Source organism: Cupressus sempervirens, chromosome 8, assembly GCF_028749045.1.
Source record: "Cupressus sempervirens isolate cs-2001-9-10 chromosome 8, ASM2874904v1, whole genome shotgun sequence".
NCBI classification, from domain to species: Eukaryota; Viridiplantae; Streptophyta; class Pinopsida; order Cupressales; family Cupressaceae; genus Cupressus; species Cupressus sempervirens.
In genome coordinates this window covers 150,337,046-150,356,575 of record NC_143125.1, presented here as the reverse complement: position 1 = coordinate 150,356,575, position 19,530 = coordinate 150,337,046, and the positions used below count along the sequence as shown (strand labels likewise).

The 19,530-nt window shown below is 33.0% G+C and overlaps 1 pseudogene; it reads left to right on the top strand.

The window, feature by feature from the left end:
* LOC149541996 (universal stress protein PHOS32-like) overlaps positions 1-14,766 on the top strand; it is a 106,615-nt pseudogene extending 91,849 nt beyond the window's left edge.
* Positions 14,767-19,530: the final 4,764 nt, after the last annotated feature.

Below are 19,530 nucleotides of genomic sequence, written 5' to 3'. Positions count from 1 at the left end.
CTTTATTACTGCAGTAGTGAAGATTTGTGGGTGTCATCCCCACCCCAGTTTTTACCTTCTCAATTGGAGGGTTTTTGGGTAATCATATCTAGTGTCATGTGTGTGATTGATTACATATTTACATGATTTATATGCGTATGATTTACATGTTATTTCAACTTATTTGTTTATGCATGTGATGAATGAATGGTGAAAGTTCTATGGGTCCAAGTTTAAACTCCTGATTCACCCCCACCTTAGAAGTTTACTCTCTTCCCAATTGTAACTCCAACACATTTGATGTTTAGAATTCTACTAATCATTAATTTTTTACTTAGAGGGGTGTTAATATCTAATTTTAGCCAATTAATCTTCTAGCCTGAAACTTTCCCATAAAGCTCTAACATCTTCTTCATCAATTTGGCTTCTCTCTCTAAAGCATTGCCAACTAGGAATGTATTATCTACAAACTATAGATGTGACATAGCCTCCACTTCACTAGCAACCTTTACTCCTTTCTATTTTCCTACATCTCTTTTAACCCCGATCAACCTTTCCAAAACTTTAGCTAAAATGATAAAAAGAAAGGGGGATAAGGAGTTACCTTGTCTTATGCCTTTTTCCATTTAAAAAAAACCTTGGGGACTTCCATTAAAAAGAACAAAGAACCTTGTTGAACCAATACACCCATTCACCCAACTAATTCATCTTGTAGTAAACCCAAATTTGGCCAAAACTTTCAATAGGAAATCCATTTAAACTTCATCATAAGCTCCTTATGTCTAACTTTACCATCATTTTACTCAGTTTTTAAACTCTTATTGAGTAAATCATTTTACAAGCTATTATAAAACCCTCAAATATGGATCTACCCAGAGAAAAACCACTTTGTTCCTTAGAAATCACAACACTTAATACCTTCTTAAGTCTATTTTTTATGACCTTTGAATTAATTTTGTAAATAGTATTACATAATGAGATAGGTTGAAACTCCTCAAAGGTCCTACATGCATCCTTCTATTGAAAATTGGCTAATAAAGATATGTAAATTTTTTCATTTATGGCAACACATGATGTACATGCTTGTAGAAAACCTCAAAAATAAAGATACTTAGCTTGTGGTATCCAGAAAATTGTCTAAGTATGAAATTGGTTTAAAAAAGTGTATTGTTTTGTATGTAACTCGTTATTGAAGTCATATTTTGACTAGTGAAGTTAGATGGAGATAGTATACATGTTGATGATGGTGTATATAACCTTAGATATCAGTACAACTAGTACATAAAAGAGATATTCATGTTTTACTAGTGAAACATAACAATAGAATTAAAGGTAAAGGAATTATTTTGTTTACAAAAATTACTTGACCAATTAGGACCGACATCTTAGATCTTTACTCTAAGTTGGAAACGTATATTATGGTCTTAGCTGACCTAGAAACAATTTGTGAAAAGGCATGATATTTATGTAAAGGACATCTTGTGAAAAGAAGTGTACAATTCTATTGTGATAAATGATATGCGAACTATTTTATGAAGCGATATATGGAAAGTTTGAGATCTAATGAGAGGACATTGAGAGAAGGAAGGCCTTATGAATAAAGAAGATAGATTGTGTGTTATAAGTGTAACAAGTTTGGACACATAGCCCATAATTGTCAAGCACCTATTGATCAAAAAAATCCTAAAGTAGAGCCCCAACATGTTAGTTATGCAACAAATTCAAACATATAGCAAAGTATTCTAGAATAGAAAAAAACCTTAGAGATAGAAGGAAAAATGGAAGAAACTTTAGAAATAGAAGGAACGATGGAAGAAACGTCAAAAATGACAGAAGGAACCATGAAAAGAACTCTGGAACTAAGAAAGAAAATGAGGAACAAATGAATTTCATAAATGAACTTCGAGAAGAACTTAAGGAGGCATTTGTGAAGGGATTGAATATTTCTAAAGAAAAGTTAGATGATGTAGAGACAAGAAAATTGAAGTCAGCAATCGAGTTTGATTCAACAAAATTGAATTAAGCTTGTTCACAACACTAGAATTTGCAACTTCATTTAGAGGTCGAACTAGAGGTAGCAAAGGTAGGAAAAGGTGTATTGAGATAAGTTTAGATTGTAGCTAAGCTCACCTATAATTTGGAGTTTAGTGGAATTTGTCATGAAGGAATTAAGAGTTACTGTTATAATAGAGAAAGTTAATTATATAGCAAAAGATGAAAATTATGTTTTTATAAATTATATGGAGAAAAGTTCCTTGGAGTATTGTCATGATGCAAGGAAGCTATGGTAAATATCAAGTAACATTTGAAGATTGAACAAATATTTCAAGTAGATATTTAATTTTAGAATGTAATTGACAACTTTTTCATGTTTGCAAAGTATGCAATAAATGAAAGTTCAAATTGAATGAATAAAATGGAGTAAAAACTTGATTAACACTTCATTGCGATCACATCAGAAGCATATAACACTTAGAAGTGACTTGACAAGGTGATTTCAAACTAAACCCTATTTCAGAAAGAGGTATTTTATCGTTTCTCCATAGGATTTCTTTGATAAAGTTTATATTTGATAAAATCATGGATATTTCAATAGTTCATAATGTTGAGGATGAGAAGAGACCAAAATTAAAGGTTGTTTCTATGAAACCTTTAGAAGGAAACCCTAATTCAACATTATCTATACCTCCAAACTACGTAGTGTATTTGGAAGACATAGGAAGTTATCTCAATAGCAAGTTTGAAACTATTGGGAGCGAGTATATGAACAAAGATATGGAAATTGTATTTAACCATGATATTTCAATAAAGCCCATATTTGAACATGTAAAATATTTACACTTAGTGAAATATCATTTCATCTTAGTCAAATATCATTTCTACCACATACTTGATACTGAGGAATGGACACAGATTATGCTAAGTAGAATTCATGATGGAAAATTGTGGATGGAAGACAGTGTAGTTGACATTTCTTCTAACCTTATTCATGTGGTAACTGGTCTTAGCAAACAAGGTAGTGTACCTATAGGTGAGAAACTAGTTAAGAAAATGGTTGAGAGCTACACTAAGGCAGTTTATAATGGGAAGACCATAGTGATTAGCACCATTAAACAAGATGATGTAAGATTCCTAAGAAGAATAATTTCCTATTCTATTTGTGCAAGTTCTAAGATTGATGAATTATCAGTAGGATTCATATATGAAACTTATAAGATTTGTGTTGAGAAAGAACAAGTTAACCTAAGTGAAATTATGAGAGTGCAACTCCTTGAAAACTTAAAGAAAAGCAAAAGGACCAAGAATGGTGTGTTTAGATTCTAATCATTAATCAATCATATATTCTTTCATGTACATAAGAGATTTCCATACTTATCAGTTACAATGATTATGAGTAGTGAGAGATGTACCATGGAAAAAATTATATATTTATGTAGAAGACATCCAACAGACAAAATCTTGGACAAAAAAAATTTGATCATGAAAAAATTTCAGAATGGGATGAAACAAAGATTTAGACCTATAGCTGTAGAAAGATTCAAAATGATATATGTATTATGGTTAATATACATTTAACTCATATTCAAGTAGAAAAACCTTGAGAAACATTCCTTGATCCCTTAGGTTATGAGTTAAGTGATGATGTAGCAATTGGATATATTAATCTATTGTTGAACTCCACAAAGGAACAAGATGAGTAAAGATTTGGGACATATGAAGAAATTACCTAGTCAACTTATGAAACATCCTTAGAGAAAGAATCTCACAAGAATATTAAGACAATAATGAAGAAATCTCTAATTGAGGCCGATATGAAAAAAGTGAGTTACAAGCAGTTAAGCAAACAATGAAACAAGGAATAATGTATGTGCAACCATTATCAATTGGGCAACCATCTAGTGTGTCAATTACAGAGACACCTTCAGAACAAAGCATTCAATATGCTGCAGTATTAGCTGAACAACCATGTGAGCCGAAGAGAAAATCTAAAAGATTAGTAGAAGCTGTGACTGCTGAGACTAAAATAGTCAAGCAATAGACTATTGGACCAGAAGCCATTGTTGACAATTGTGGAATCTAGTGAAGAAGAAGAAGAAGAATAGGAAGTAAAATAGGTAGAGAAAGTTACTATTTCTAAATATACAACAGGAGAAGCAAGGCAACCTTGGAAGCCAAAGATTGAGAAGATCAACTTAGCCATTGCAAATGAAGGGAACTTTGTTTTGATGAACAAATTTTATGATTTATATAATGATATTGAGAAAGATCAAATTGATATCTCTACTATGAGATATATGATAGCTAACAATCTAAAACTTGAGAATATTGAAGGTACAATAAATCAGAAAGTCTATGATAAACTTATTGAGAAGAAAGCACCACCTCAAGAAGAGGATATGGAACTTTGGAAGTCCATGATAAGGACCATATGCAAAATAGATGATGAGGAAGAAGTCAAAAATTGTTGAACAAACTAGCACCGTACTTGATGAATAAGGTGAGATCATTTCTATTTATGGTGGGTGAGAAGAATACAATAAGGAGTACAATAACTACAAGTATTAGTCAGATGATGACAGAGTCAAAGGCAACACCTACACCAACACCTAAAACTTTAGAAGTGTCAGTAAGTGGTGACACTATGCAGATTGACCACACCAATGTTACTATCAACATTGATGAGACTAACCCTTTTGAAAGTTTCAATTAGCTTGAATCCTAGGTAGTGGTCATTCAAGATCAGTTGAAACAAATTGAAGAATAAAAGAGGCAATTAGAGGCAGGAAAGAGAAAGATCAAAAAATCCAAGCAAAAATCACTTGAAGAAGAAATGAAAAGAAAAGTAGAGGAAGAAAATAAGAAAAGAGTAAAGAAAGAAGAAAAAAAAGAGAAGGAAAGAAAAGAAAAGGAGGAGAAAGAGAAAGAAGAGAAAAGAGCTAAGGAGGTAGTAGAGAAGAAGCAAAAGGAAGATGAAACTAAAATATCAAGTTCATCTACTCCACTTTTGCTTGCTATCCTAACAAGTGATGATGATGATCAAATTGACTTGATATCACTCTGGCAAAACTAATTGAGAAGAAGAGAAAAGTAAAGAGCTTGCAAAGAACATTAATGGAGGTAACTGATATATTACACAATACTTTGGCAGTCAAGCATATAGAGGCAGATCCCAAATAGAGGGCACAAGTAGTGTTAAAGTCTTTTAATGAGGAATTTATTTGTTGAATTTTTAAAAGTCCAAGGCCCATATTTCTCATGATGCTAATTTATTTAACACCATTTGTTAGAATATCAAGAATGATTTGTTGTGTCTTAATACTTATATCAAGGAACTTTAGAGATTTGAACATGATGGAAAGGTATTGTACATTAAGTGTACTTTATCTCATAAGTTTACCAATAATTTTGACAAAAAGATTGAAGGAAGGTTGAGTGAGCTAGAAGCTCTAACAAACCAGATAACAACCTTCCAACAAAGTTGATGACTTTGAAGGACAAGTGGCCGGTGTTCACAATGATATCAAGAAACTGGAACTTGAGAAAGAATTTTTTTTGAAGAGACTATCAGAATTCAAAGAGTCTATTTCTCTAAAGATATCATCTATAGAGAGAGAGTTGGAGGAATGTGTCAAAGCCAAGGACACCTATTCAAATTTCTTATAATCCAATCTTAATGTAGTTGAAATTACTTCATATGCCCTATGTGCAATTCTCACTTCTGCTGAAACAACCAAGGACACATGGGTAAATGGTTAAAATAGTCTCAAAGCAAGTTTTGATGATTGCATGAAGATATTATTAGCTTAAGGTAGATGAACTGAGTTTTTGACAACAAATGAACAATTTTGACAATTTTTTTGACATTTCAACCTTTATCATTGATGTCAAATGGGGAGAAGATGCATAAGAAAATTCTAAGGTAACGCATGAAATCATATTGAAAGGGGGAGCATGTGTAACATGGATCAATTGTAAAAGATGATTAATGTATTGATATTGAAATGTTTTGGACAAGTTTTTGTTACTTAGCCAATTTTTCCCTATTTTGTTGCCATCAATGCGAAAGGGGGAGATTGTTGACAATTGGATAATGAAGATATGTAATTTTTTCATTTATGGCAACACATGATGTAAATTCTTGTAGATAACCTCAAAAATAAAGATACTTAGCTTTAGTTACCAAAAAATTGTCTAAGTATGAAATTGGTTTACAACAGTATATTGTTTTGTATGTAACTTGTTACTGAAATCATATTATGAATAGAAAAGTTAGATGGAGATAGCATACATATTGATGATGATGTATATAACCTCAAACATCAGTATGGACTATACAAAAAAGAGTTATTCACATTTTACTAGTGAAATAGGATATCCAAATTAAAGGTAAAGGAATTATTTTGTTTACAAAATAATTACTTGACCAATTAGGGCTGACATCCTAGATGTTTACTCTAAGTTGGAAAAGTATATTATGATCTTAGCAGACCTAGAAATTTTTTGTGAAAAGGCATGGTATTTATGCAAAAAAAATCTTGCAAAAAGAAGTGTGCAATTGTATTGTGATAAATGATATGTGAACTATTTTGTGAAGCGATATATGCAAAGTTTTGAGAACCTAATTTTGTGATTTGAGATCAAGTCAAGGTTAGAGATTAGTCAAGAAAGAAGTTACAACATCTATATACCTAAGGAATAATTACTTGTTTGGGTAATGAGCTCTTATTTTAATTGGAAGTGCATGTTTGGGAAGTGAGCTCTTCTTGCATCTATTGTACTATAACTCCTAATAGGGTTGGAATCTCCTCATAGGGATTCAAAATCTCCTAAAAAGGACTCTCTATATTGAATTTTCTCTTTAACTCCTAACAGGTTCCATCCTCTAACAAGGAACATACATATTAGTATATTATCTAGTGGGTATGATCCCCATTGGGGTCTTCTCTTGGCTAGTGTTTCCATAGTTAACAAAATATGGTGTTATGGGTTATCTTTGTGCATGGTTACTATTACTATTTAGCATTACTTTTTTACTTCTTATGTATGGTTCAAATTAATAAATAATATCTTGTTGGTGACTAAAGTTTGTAAATTATTGATTCACCCCCCCAGTAATTCCTATATTTAACACCTTCTTTGGCACCGGTGCTATGAAGGTGTTATTTAAATCTTTAAAAAAAAACCCCCTTTCTTTGATTCCTCTACAACTTCCCACACTTCATGCCTCAAAAAATCCCAAAAAAGCCTAAAAAACCTTCTTGTAAAACCATCCGACCTAGGATTTTTATCCTTTCCTAACCCCCATAGAGCACACTTTACTTCTTCCTTTGTCACTTTTGCAAATGTCATTCTATTTTGTTCTTCTGTTATATAATTTGGAATGCAATCTAGAACTTCATCCAACCTTCCTCTATTTTGGAAAAAGGAGATAACTTCCTTCTTTAACCCCTCTAGGTCCTTCACCAAAACCCCTTTTGGATTTATAATAGAGAAAACCCTATTATGAGCTCTTCTAGCTTAAACTAAATTATGGAAGAATTTTCTTGTTTGTATCACCTTCATTCAACCATTTCTGTCTAGATTTCTATCTGCAAAACACCTTCTCCCTTGAAATAATCTCCTCATATTCCTTCTTTAGCTTTTTCTCTTCCTTAAACTCCTCCTCCCCCATACCCTACAAAATCACTCAGTCATTTAGTTCCTTTAATGGGAGTTCTAACTCCACTTTCTTTCGAAAAATGTTTTGGAAGGATTCCCTATTCCACAACTTTAACTTCTCCTTTATAAATTGTAAATTTTTAAAATAATATAGGCCTTATTACTTGAAAAAAGGGGCATTTCTCCACTATTTCTCTATCAGATCTTTAAACCCATCTTCCCACAACCACATTGCTTCAATTTTGAAAGGGCATTGATCTGGTGAGGATTCTTCTTGTATTCTAGGCCCAATTGGGATGTGGTCCAAACCATGTATAGGCATTATTTATAATTCTACCATCCATTCAACCTAATTCCAACCTCTTCTCATTAGAAATCTATCCAATTTTTCACCAATAGTTACAAACTCTGACCTCCTATTAGTCCATGTAAACTTACCTTGTTTAAAGGGAATATCCACTAGACCATTTTTTGTCACAAAGGTTGAGAAGCCTTCTTGATTTATTGTTCTCCAAAATCTTTCTCCTTTCTTTTCCCCTAGATAGAGAATAGCATTGAAATCCCCCCTAACACTATTATCTCATCTTGAAGGGCCTCCATTCATCTATTAGAGAATTCCAAAGTTCTTTTTTTTCCCTAATTTGCACAAGACCATAAAAATTTACCACATTAAATTCCACTTCAAGTTGTCTTGACCTTATCTTTAGCCATTGCTAATTGCTTTCTCATTGCATAAAAAATAACATTGACCGTGTCCTCCTTCCATAACACACTTACACCCCCAGAAGCTCCTACTCCTGCAACCCATTCACAAAACCATTTTCCAAATTTTCTCTTTACTTCTAGATCATCTTCCCTTTTAATCTTTGTTTCCTGTAGAAGGACAACACCAAGTCTCATTTGATCAAAGCCTCTCTTGAATGAAAAAACTATTTTAGGGGCATTACAACCTCTGACATTCCAAGAAAGGACCTTCATCCTCTTCAGGAAGGGGTCTTCCCCCTTCTTTCCTTTATTTTAATTTGGCATCTTTTACTTTGAGCTATCTAGATTAAATCATTTATAGTTTGACGCCCTCTTTTTTGATTTTCCCCAACCTAAATTTTATGATTCTTTCATTCAATTTTTGCTAGAGTTGTATTTTCATTTAAAGAAATTTTATCAACCAAACCTAAGAAATCCTCTTCCCTTAATTTTCCATCCTCCTTATCTAGATCTTCCTCATCCAAATTCTCTTCCATGCAAGAATCTTTAGTAGAGCATCTCATAACTCGGCCAAAATAACCCCTGGACACAATAACCCTGCCATAATAACCCAAGGAAACAATAACCCAGGGTCACAATAACCCATGGTCAAAATAATCCAAGGACAAAATAATCCATGGACAAAATAACCCATAGTAGTTCTAGATCAAGTTAGTATGCTTAAAAAGGGATTGTGAGGCACCATAGAGGATATTTAGGTCATTTCTAGACCATATATCCATTATATACCCCTAATAGCATTAAAACATCTTTAATATGCTTAAATAACTTATAAAATGGTAAATAATTATAAAAATAAAGACAAATTCGTGGGAATAAGCTAAATAAGAGTTATTATGAAAAGATGTAAGTCAAAAGGCATTATGAAGAGGCATTAAGAGGATATATAAAGTGGTAAAATTAAGAGCTTAGAAAAGTAAAGGAAGGAAGAAAGGGAGAAGAATGAAGAGTGTGTAGAGTGATAAGAAAAAGAGAAATCAAAATTCATAAAAATAAGCTAAATAAGAGTTATTATGAAAAGATGTAAGTTAAAAGGCATTATGAAGAGGCATTAAGAGGATATATAAAGTGGTAAAATTAAGAGCTTAGAGAAGTAAAGGAAGGAAGAATGGGAGAAGAATGAAGAGAGTGTAGAGTGATAAGAAAAAGAGAAATCAAAATTAAAAAAAAAATAAATTTTAATATAATTTTTAAAACATTATATTAAATTTTTCTAGGGGCTTCTATAAAGTATATAAAAATAATTATACTTTTAGGGAATCAAGAAATTCTTCATAATTTTTAATATATACAACGCCTCTTCAATTTTTAACAACTCAAAACATAAGAAATTACTCATTTTAAATGGTTAGACATATTTACTTCATCAAGAAGGTGTCAATAAAATGATCCAACATTGTGCAGAATATTTTACAAATAAATGTTCAAGTCGGTGCTATACTACAACACAAAAAAAATTGGTGATGTGATTAGCAGTACAAGACATAATCATGCTCCAAAAATTGAGATGATCACTATCAAACAGAAGTTGATCACTATCACTAAGAGAATAAAATAGAGAAATATATGGCTGGACACACTATACAACCAAGCAGGAAAAAATACCATGAACTCAAAAAAAGACTAAAAAGACTAGTTGATGGTTATGACAATAGTAATATTTTAGATTATATAAGAGGCATTGCTCATAATTTGACACTTTAATTGAAAATTTGAATAATTTTTTTTCTTAGAAATATACTTGTAATTTATAAATTTTGGTTTCCTTTCTCTATAATCTTATGGGATTATTTTGTCCATGGGTTATTTTGACTCTGGGTTATTTTGGATTGGGTTATTATGGCTGGGTTAGTTTGTCTAGGTTTATTTTGGCTGGGTTATTATGTTTGTAATCAAGTTTCTTATAGGGGAAATCTTTATATCTTGAAAAAATTCACCATCACACCCTACACCTTCCTCTTCTAGGAATAGCCTATTATCTTCTTCCTTGAAACATAACATAAATCTTCCTTTGTTCCATTCCCCCCTTCTTCCTCTATGCATTCCTCAATCCCTTGACCTTGATCTACCTTCCTTATTAACGCTTGAGGATTGATCTTACCTTGCAAAGATTTTTTATTATAAACTCTTTCCCCAATAGTTGATAGACATTTTGAGCCTATCTTGTCCCTTTCTATTTCTGGATTTTAGGCCTCTCTTTTAAACTTCATATGATCCTGCTTACTATCTTTATCCCTTAGAATTTTCCTCTCTTCTTAACTATCCTCCTCCTCTATCATAATGTCCCAACCCCCCACACAAACACTCTTTTGCAAGTTATTCTTCTTTCTTTCAAAATCAAAACACTTTCCAGATCTACCACAATATCTATTTAGTCTCTCTCCTTTATCTTTTGCATCACCTTCCATACCCTAGACATCTCCATCACCCTATTCAAAATAATTTCCTCTTCCTTTCCTTTCAGGTACCCCTCTTTCCCACATTTTTTAGAATCATGGTCTTAACTGAGGCAATACTCACACACCATTAACTCTTCCTCTATTGATAGAGGTTGTCTCCACACACCATTATTTGAATAGAGCTCAATCATTCCATATAATACATATCCTAGGGAACATTTGAAAGGTTATCTTATCCACCATTTTCACTACTTTCACAAAGGCTCCCAACTTTTTTCCTATTAGCTAATAAGAGTAATCATTCCAGCCTTCTTGCAAGAGATTTTGCAGACCCACCCAGATACGAAAATGTTTAATGATTTTCTTTGTTAGGTAAAAGTTTAGAACCCATGATTTCATATAAAAACCAAATCCTTCCATAAAATACAATCCTCCATTCAAAATCCAGTCCCTATCTCGAGCATGTCCACTGTGACCATGTAAAAACCATTTTCCAAAATTTTAAAATCTTTTACTTACCCCTATTTTTTATCACACCATTTTTTTTAGCTTTCCTATTGTAGGCCATGGCCCTCCCCACTTTAGAAAGAACATATTACTCTCTAGAAAACTTACCTTCTCCTTTCAAGGTATTTTCTCTATTATAACCTTATCCACTACACATCTTTCCTACTGTAGATCTTCAATCCTCTATTTTTTCTAGTTTTCCATTACATATGGTTTCCACAAGTGTTGAGAAATATTTCCAAAATCTACTTCCCCCCCAAGTTATAAGAGATAAACCATTGCATTGGGTGACCATTGTTTCCAAATTTTCTGATCCTCTCAGTCCCATCTTGTCCCCCTCTTTCATTAACTTTCCCAACTTTTCTTTAGTGATTTCTCTATTGGTCATGTCTACCAGCCATTTTTCATCTGCCATTTCTATAGCCCCAATAGTTCAAATTGTTAGGCCTTCGAAAGGGATCAAATATCCTTTGTTGCATATTCTTCCTTCCTCTATCCTTGAAACCACCATCTTTCCAATCATTAAACCCTAAGCACCACTGTTCCTACATCTTGCCCAAAATAAAAACTCAAATCTACATACTATTATGTTCTAACCATTGTATTAGTTAAAATCCTTTCTAGTTATTTATAAATCCTTTAATCAAGGTGACATTCTAATAGAATGTTCTTAAGTCCACTAACAAGGCCACAACTAACATGGTGATTAAATCCTTTAATAGAGTCACACCTAACATTGTGTATTGTAACCTTTAATAGGGTTGGCTCCTAATATATCTTACTTCATAAGAGTAAACAATTAGTGACATGTTATTGGTGGTTTTTCCAAAATTGGGTTCCCACATTAAATCCTGATGTCTTACTTGTGTGAATGTTTTTTTGAGATGTTTTACTATTTAAAGTTTTACATGCTGCAAGTTAGTGAATATTGGGAAAGTGGACTGTAAGTTTATGTTACTGATAAGTTTCTACATATATCAATCTACTTAATGAATAAATATAAGTTGTTTGAAGTATTCAAAAGTTTAATCAATACATTTGGACCTAAGGATAACCAATTCAACCCCCCTCTTAGTTATTCTAAATCATTCTAACATGTCCTTCATGGTATTATCTCTTATAGATCCTATAGGTATGCATAACTTAGTTCCTTTAAACAACACATCTTCTTGAATGAAATAATCAATCCACTTATTCAACTCACTCATCAACTAGTTCTTACAAGATTTCCAAGGTTTTGAAAATTAGGATAAGTTTCATACAAGTGCTTCAAATCATCAAAAACAAGTACCTTAATTCTTATTTCTATCAATAAATTACTTCTTTTTCTCAAAGCATCACAAACTTTTCTTGACTATCCACTTTTATGTTTTATCACAAAGGAAAAATTCTGCAAGTATTCAACCTACTTCATGTGTCTCTAAATCAAGTTGTTCTAGCTTCCCAAATAGTGCAAATCTTTATGGTCAGTGAAAAACAAAAAATATTTAGGCATTATGTAATGTCTCCACTTCAAATCTTGGATAATAGATTATAATTTTCATCATAAAATGAATATCTTTTCTTAACATCATTTAAATTACTACTATAGAAAGCTATGCGTCTTCCTTCTTGACTCAAAACAACTCCAATGGCATTTCCATTAGCATCACAATCAAATTGAAAAACTTTACTGAAATCAAGAAAAATAAGTGTAGGTAATTTTTCTACTCTTTGTTCTAATGTTTCAAAACTCTAATGTGCTCCATGTGTCCACTTGAAATCTCTTTTGTCACTCCTGATAGTTTCTTTCATAGCATTTCAAACTAAACTGAAATTTTTGATGAGCTTCCTATAGAAAATTTCTAATCCATGAAATGATCTAATTTCTCCAACATTCTCAAGTGTAGTCCAATCAAGAATAGGTTTTACATTTTTAGGATCCATCTTCAAACCATTAGCTGAAATGACAAAACTAAGATACACAATTTCTTCCTTCATAAATGAACATTGCTTTAAGTTAATCATCAATTTATCTTCCTTCAATCTCCACAATACTTGTCTGATATGATCAAAGTGTTCTTCTTTAGTCTTACTAAATACCATAATGTCATCAAGATATACAATCATAAACTTACTCGAGAATTTCTTCAAAAGTTAATTCATTAGCCTCATGAAAGTGCTAGGTGCATTAGTTAAACCAAAAGGCATAACCAAGCATTCATAAAAGCCTTCATTATTCTTAAAAGAATTTTTCCATTGATCTCCTTCTCTAAATCTAATATTATAATAGCCACATTTCAAATCAATCTTGGTAAAATACTTTTCTCCACTCGTACAATCCATTATGTCATCCATCCTAGGGGAAATTGATACTTTACTGTGATCTTGCTAATAGCTCTAGAATTAGTGCACATTCTCCATTCCCCATTTTTCTTAGGTGCTATTACAAAAAGTACTACACAAGGACTCAAATTTATCTAATCAAACCCTTTTCAAGAAATTCTTGCACCTGTCTATTCAACTCAACATTTTTAGTAGGTGTCAATCTATGTGGTGCTTTATTAAGAAAACTAGCTCCAGCTATCAAATCCAAATAGTGACTAATACTTCTCACAAGGAGGTAAACCATTAGGCACATTATTAGAAATATTGTGATGAAACACTAGTACATTTGACCCCATTTTTTAGACCAAAATTTTTGACCATCTATTCAAATGGGGTCAAATTCATCGAAATATGCAAGGAAATAGATCTTTTTTAAAAAATCGATGCTCGTGTTGGTCAAAATTTTGACCAACATGGGCTTCATTATGTTAAAATACATTTTTTTTATTTCACATGAAGATAAATGCGTGCTTGTTGAGTGGAAAAGTAAAAGGGCTTTGCAGTGTGAAGGCAATAGACATTGGTGTCAACTGGGGCACCATATCAGCACATAGACTCCCTCCTTTTGTTATCTACAGCCTGGGGACAACATGATTTTGGTTTATGTGTACCCCACAAGTGTCCTTTACAGTGTCAATTGGGGTTCCATTGATCTCTTTGTTGAGGACAACAATACAGATGAGGAGTCATAGCGGAAGCTCGAAGATGACTTCAACAATTTCACATCTACTAAGGCCACTAATCTAGCGCAACCCCTTGTGGATGCCCATATTCCTTTTAAGATCCACATCGTCAAGGATCACAACATGAAGGAGCATCTCTATTTGGAGGTCAAGAGGCTTAGCCTCAGTGTAGTTATAATAGGGAGTCAAGGATTTGGGGCTTCTAGGAGGAACTCAAAGGGCAGGCTTGGTAACATCATCGACTATTATGTTCACCACTACGTTTGTCCTATTGTAGTTATTAGGTATCCTAATGAGGAGAAGGAGTGTAATCTTTCTGAAGTGCAACCCGCCGAGTTGCTGAAGGATTCTGAGTTGGATATGAGGCTATGCCATAGGAGGATGAGGTGAATGAAGTTCATTCATAGGTAGGTTTCTAGCTTTTTAGCTTTGAAATTTTGTGCTTTTGATTGACTGTGCTATTTTGTATTGCAATTTGTGTGGAGTTGACTTTGTGTGTAAGGTTTTGTATTGGATAAGTTAAAGAGTGGGCTTTTTATTTTGTTGTTTTTCCAATAATTATTTATAAATCCCAAGGCATCCTAATGACACATTGAAATGACAACCATTGCCAAACCATTTTGAATGTTGTGCCAATCGAGCTACAAATAGGTGACCTAGGGGAGCTCCCGTGTAGCAGTCAATCGATTGTGTGCAAGGATACACCCTTTCCATGTATGCAAGGTATAATAGTGTTGCCATATTTAGACACTGTTATAAAAACTTGTAAAATTAGACTACATTCTTTGATTCAAAGCTCATTTTTTCAAGTTGAGCATTTCCAAGGTGGAGAGGTAGCTGATTTAGATGCGATCACCAATGTCCATTAATTTCTTTTTAATTGACAAATAGAATTAGACCATGAAAATTCAATCTTCATCTATTTATATAAATGCAACATGAAATTAGACACTCAAATCAATAAATTTAGGCATTAACAATGAAGTTTAGCTGTTAAACTATACAAGCAATATAACTGATTGTGTCTTGTGTCTCTATGACATGCCATGCCAATCTCCTTGACAATTGAGAAGAATTAATAGTATGTACTCTGAGATATTAAATTTCCAGTTCCAAAAAGAATATTGAATTTAGGGATACATCCAATACTAATAAAATAAAGACCTATGTTTCTTTTATAGTGTATCTCTCCAGTAGTGCCTTTTTCTCTTCATTAGTCAACAGTTGGTGCTCTGGCACAAGAACATGTTCCTTTATGTTAACAAGTAGCTCTGCCTCTTGCACATGATAAAACACTAACAAAATGATCTTGTAGATTATGAAAAAGAAATTAGAACAATCCAGCCAGAGAATAAAAAAGAAATTCTCTATATTTTTGTCACTGAACAAATTTTACACTTAATGACTAAAATACAAGGTTGCACAGGGATGTGGTATTTATGTACAGGTAGGGGTAAGGCTATTTTCCAAAGTAGGGAAGGGTACCTAGCTATGTCAATTTTGTTTTTAATATAATTTAATATTTTATAGAAGTTTGCAGATGTAATGTGTTGTTTCAGTTTTAGATTTGCAATATGTTTGTAATAATAATATATGCTAAATGTTTAGATGCATAACAAAGAAGGAAAACTTTAAACATAAACAAGAAGATAATAAACATAAACAAGAAGATAATAAATCTTATAACAATGACATATTTGATATTACAAATGTTAAACTTCTAACTTCAACAGTGATAAAGTTTATTGTTAATCAATATTGTATCAAACTTTCAAATTAATTACATATTTAATTAAGTTTGATAAACAACAGGCTGATATGCTAACAAAAAATTGAAACATAAATCATAAATCTTAATCAAGTTCCTTGGCTATGACGGGAGAGGTTCTTATGTGCAAAAAGATCAAAAATCAAAATAGTCAAGAAGAGTCTCCTTGTTTTATTCTTACTCAATTAAAGAATTGAAAATTTTGACACCAAATGCAAAAGTTATAATTACTAGGCTTTACGAGCCTTGTATATTTGAATGAGCCTTTTCTCTATCTGCCAAATTTCAAAACTATTTCTTTGGCCAAATATTAACTTGTTCTCTTGGTACGACTGAATTCATATGTTTATATATGATGATTTATTGAAATGTTTACAAGATTGCTTTCAATTCAACTAAGTGTGTCCAAAATGTCAACTAGAAAATATACTTGGTTACATCCAATATACAACTTCATTGGCTGTGAAGAACTCACACCAGGCACCTTGAGCTGAATTTCTTTGTCTAAATCCTCTATCATGGTCGAATTAAAAGACAAATTTATATGACGACATTTTCCATTTGAATAGAAAGATATGAAGGTCTTTCCCTTGTGGAATAAACCCACTTTTTCTTTCTCAGAAGAAATGAGCTCAGTCTCTCCATTGGTATGGGACCCCATACTTCAAGTGAACATTTGTACAATTCCACCTAACACCTTGTTATGTGTCCTATGGCTGATTGGAGGATATGTGATTGCCCATGAATTCATTTTATTTGATTAAAATTAGAATCACAAAAGAAAAATAGTTCAGATATTGAATCCACAAGCATGTAGAAGATAAGATTGTGCAAGAAGAGGAAAACTAAGAAATAGTAGCAGGACAATGACTCCTACCTGGGTAGTGGCTCTTGAATTCATTGTCTTTATACTCATTTCTGTGATTCTTGAAGACACCATTCATCACATTGGAAATGTATGTTTTTGCTTCTCTATGTGTTCTATTCAATTCAATGACTTCCACAATTGAAACATTTAGTTTTGGCTGACATCGTGCATTGGTTGGAATTGCCGAAAAACCTATGGATGGGACTACTACATACGAGCAAACCAGACTACAACACATAGAAAATGAGAACAAGTAAGGATGATAACATTCGTATCTTTCCTTAACCGATCAGCACGTTGTTCCCAACGTGCCCTCTCTTTGGACTGGACAGGTCGTCTGGCTTCTGAAAACATCATAGGGAGCAGACATGTATTTGTTTTGAGGACCTAAAAACCAATATAAATAGGTAGCGGCATAACCGAGCCTCTTTAATTTGGTAGTTTGCCGTGTATCGTCTCATACGAAGAAAAATCCCTTGCACTCATCAATTACTTGCTGTGTTGTACTGGAAATTCTTGTCATTTGAAGAAACATTCTCTATTGTTGAGAGCATCAAGCCAAGAAGATCATCGCCATATGATCCACTCTCTTTTCTTTTCTCTATCATCTGCTTTAGGGGTTTGTCCAATCTTCTTCTCCTCTTCCAGGCCTCCAGATTTGAGGGCATGTGGATATAGCTTTTTTGGGAAAATAGAAATGTGAATTCAATGTTCAAAACAAATAAAAAAATCCAAAATTACTCTTTCTATATAGAGTCTATTGGGTAATTATGGTGTACCTGGTACTTGGAAGCCACCGATAATGATAGTTCTGATTCATTATATCCTCTAATCCCTTGATGTCAACATGTATTTCTGTTCTCCCTTTCTTGTAGTCCATTGCACACCCTACCCTCATAAAAATGTCTGTAGAAAGCCTCCCCATATAACTGGTTAGCTCTAATTCACAAGGCCTCTGTGCAACTTCTTTTATAATCTCATTCCATGCCTTTACCAATTGATTTGTACACATGGACATCATGTCAACAGAGGCCTATAACTATACACAATAGTTCTCATTAGTAAGAAGGGTTCAAAAGATCAAAAACCCACTTTGTAAAACAGGTGTCAAATTGAAGTAAAAGTCTATAATACAATGATAAATTGTGTCTCTGCTATCTGGAAGATTGAATTTGAATCTATAATAATTAATTTCAACAAATAATATTGATTACCTTACCTTGCATTTTTCAGTGTGAAAAGTAGGGGCCACAATTCTATGCTATCGAGACCATTTATGGCCATTAGCAGTCATTAGAACATCACCAAATCCTATAGAGAACATCTTCTGAACCATGGGAGATTTTCCACAGTCAGCAGTGTGCTTTGAAGAGAGCCATACATAGGTCTACTACTTGATGTTGTAAAATTTAGAACATTAACTTCTCTTCTCTTCTTAGAGATTTCTGTACATACCCCGCATATCAATTAAGATCTTGACTTCATTATTCTTGCAAATATTGTTCTTTCCTTGTGTGTGAATACACTGTTTTGGAATTTATCTTCTTTATGGTGCCATTTGTGTCAAAATTTTGTGCACCAAACTAATTCTATAGTTTGGATTGATAGATCAAGGAACTTTAAAGGGTAATACGTTATAGGTTATCGGAATTATTTACCATCATTATCCAGAATCAATCATAAAATACAATAAAAATAAGTTGAGAATGAAGTTACCACTGTTGGCAAAAAATGACAGTGTGCCATGGAAGTAGCATGTTGTTGTTAAGAAACTCTATGCCCTCTACCCTCTGCAACCAAGATGGTCATCTACAAGCAGGACGGTGGTGGGAGAAGGCACGAGCAATACAGTTGCCGTAAAAACACTCTGAAATTCCTTCCTCATGATGGTGGTATCTAACACTGCTCTGTGGCCTCCCTCCTCTGCATGTCGGGTGGTCTTTGCTAGCAACACCTTGGTGGGGCAGCTAGTTAGGCTCCCTCCAAGTAGCTACGTGGTGGCTAAAAAACATTGCTGTGCTGTAGAAATCTCCATTTACTTCTCGACCAAAAGTTTCACAGGTTGAACTATTTTCCAGGCCAAACAGGACACTTCTAAGCAAAGGAACTCCACATAAGTAGCAGCCCAAATATTCATGTGACTTGTAGAACATTTAGTTGTATAAGATTTAGTTACAGGGAAGGGAAGAGTGGGTGGAGGATTTGTAGATTTTTTCTTAGGAGTAGAGGATTACATAGTTGGTAATGAGAGCGGTAGAGCTCCATCTATTGAAATATCGATTCTTCATGTCATTCTATATAGATAGAGAAACTCTATATGCCTATTTTAACATAAAGTTGTTCTTTATAAATATTATATTCTTTTATTTTTAATATAATAAAATGGTATTTTTAAATTATATCTTTTGTGATACAATCATTAAGCAAATGAAATGAAACACATCTCTAAATAATTGTACTAATATTAAGGTTAAAATTTATTATAGTGGTTGTTCAATATAGTTAACACAATCTATAGCTAACTACTTTGTTAAA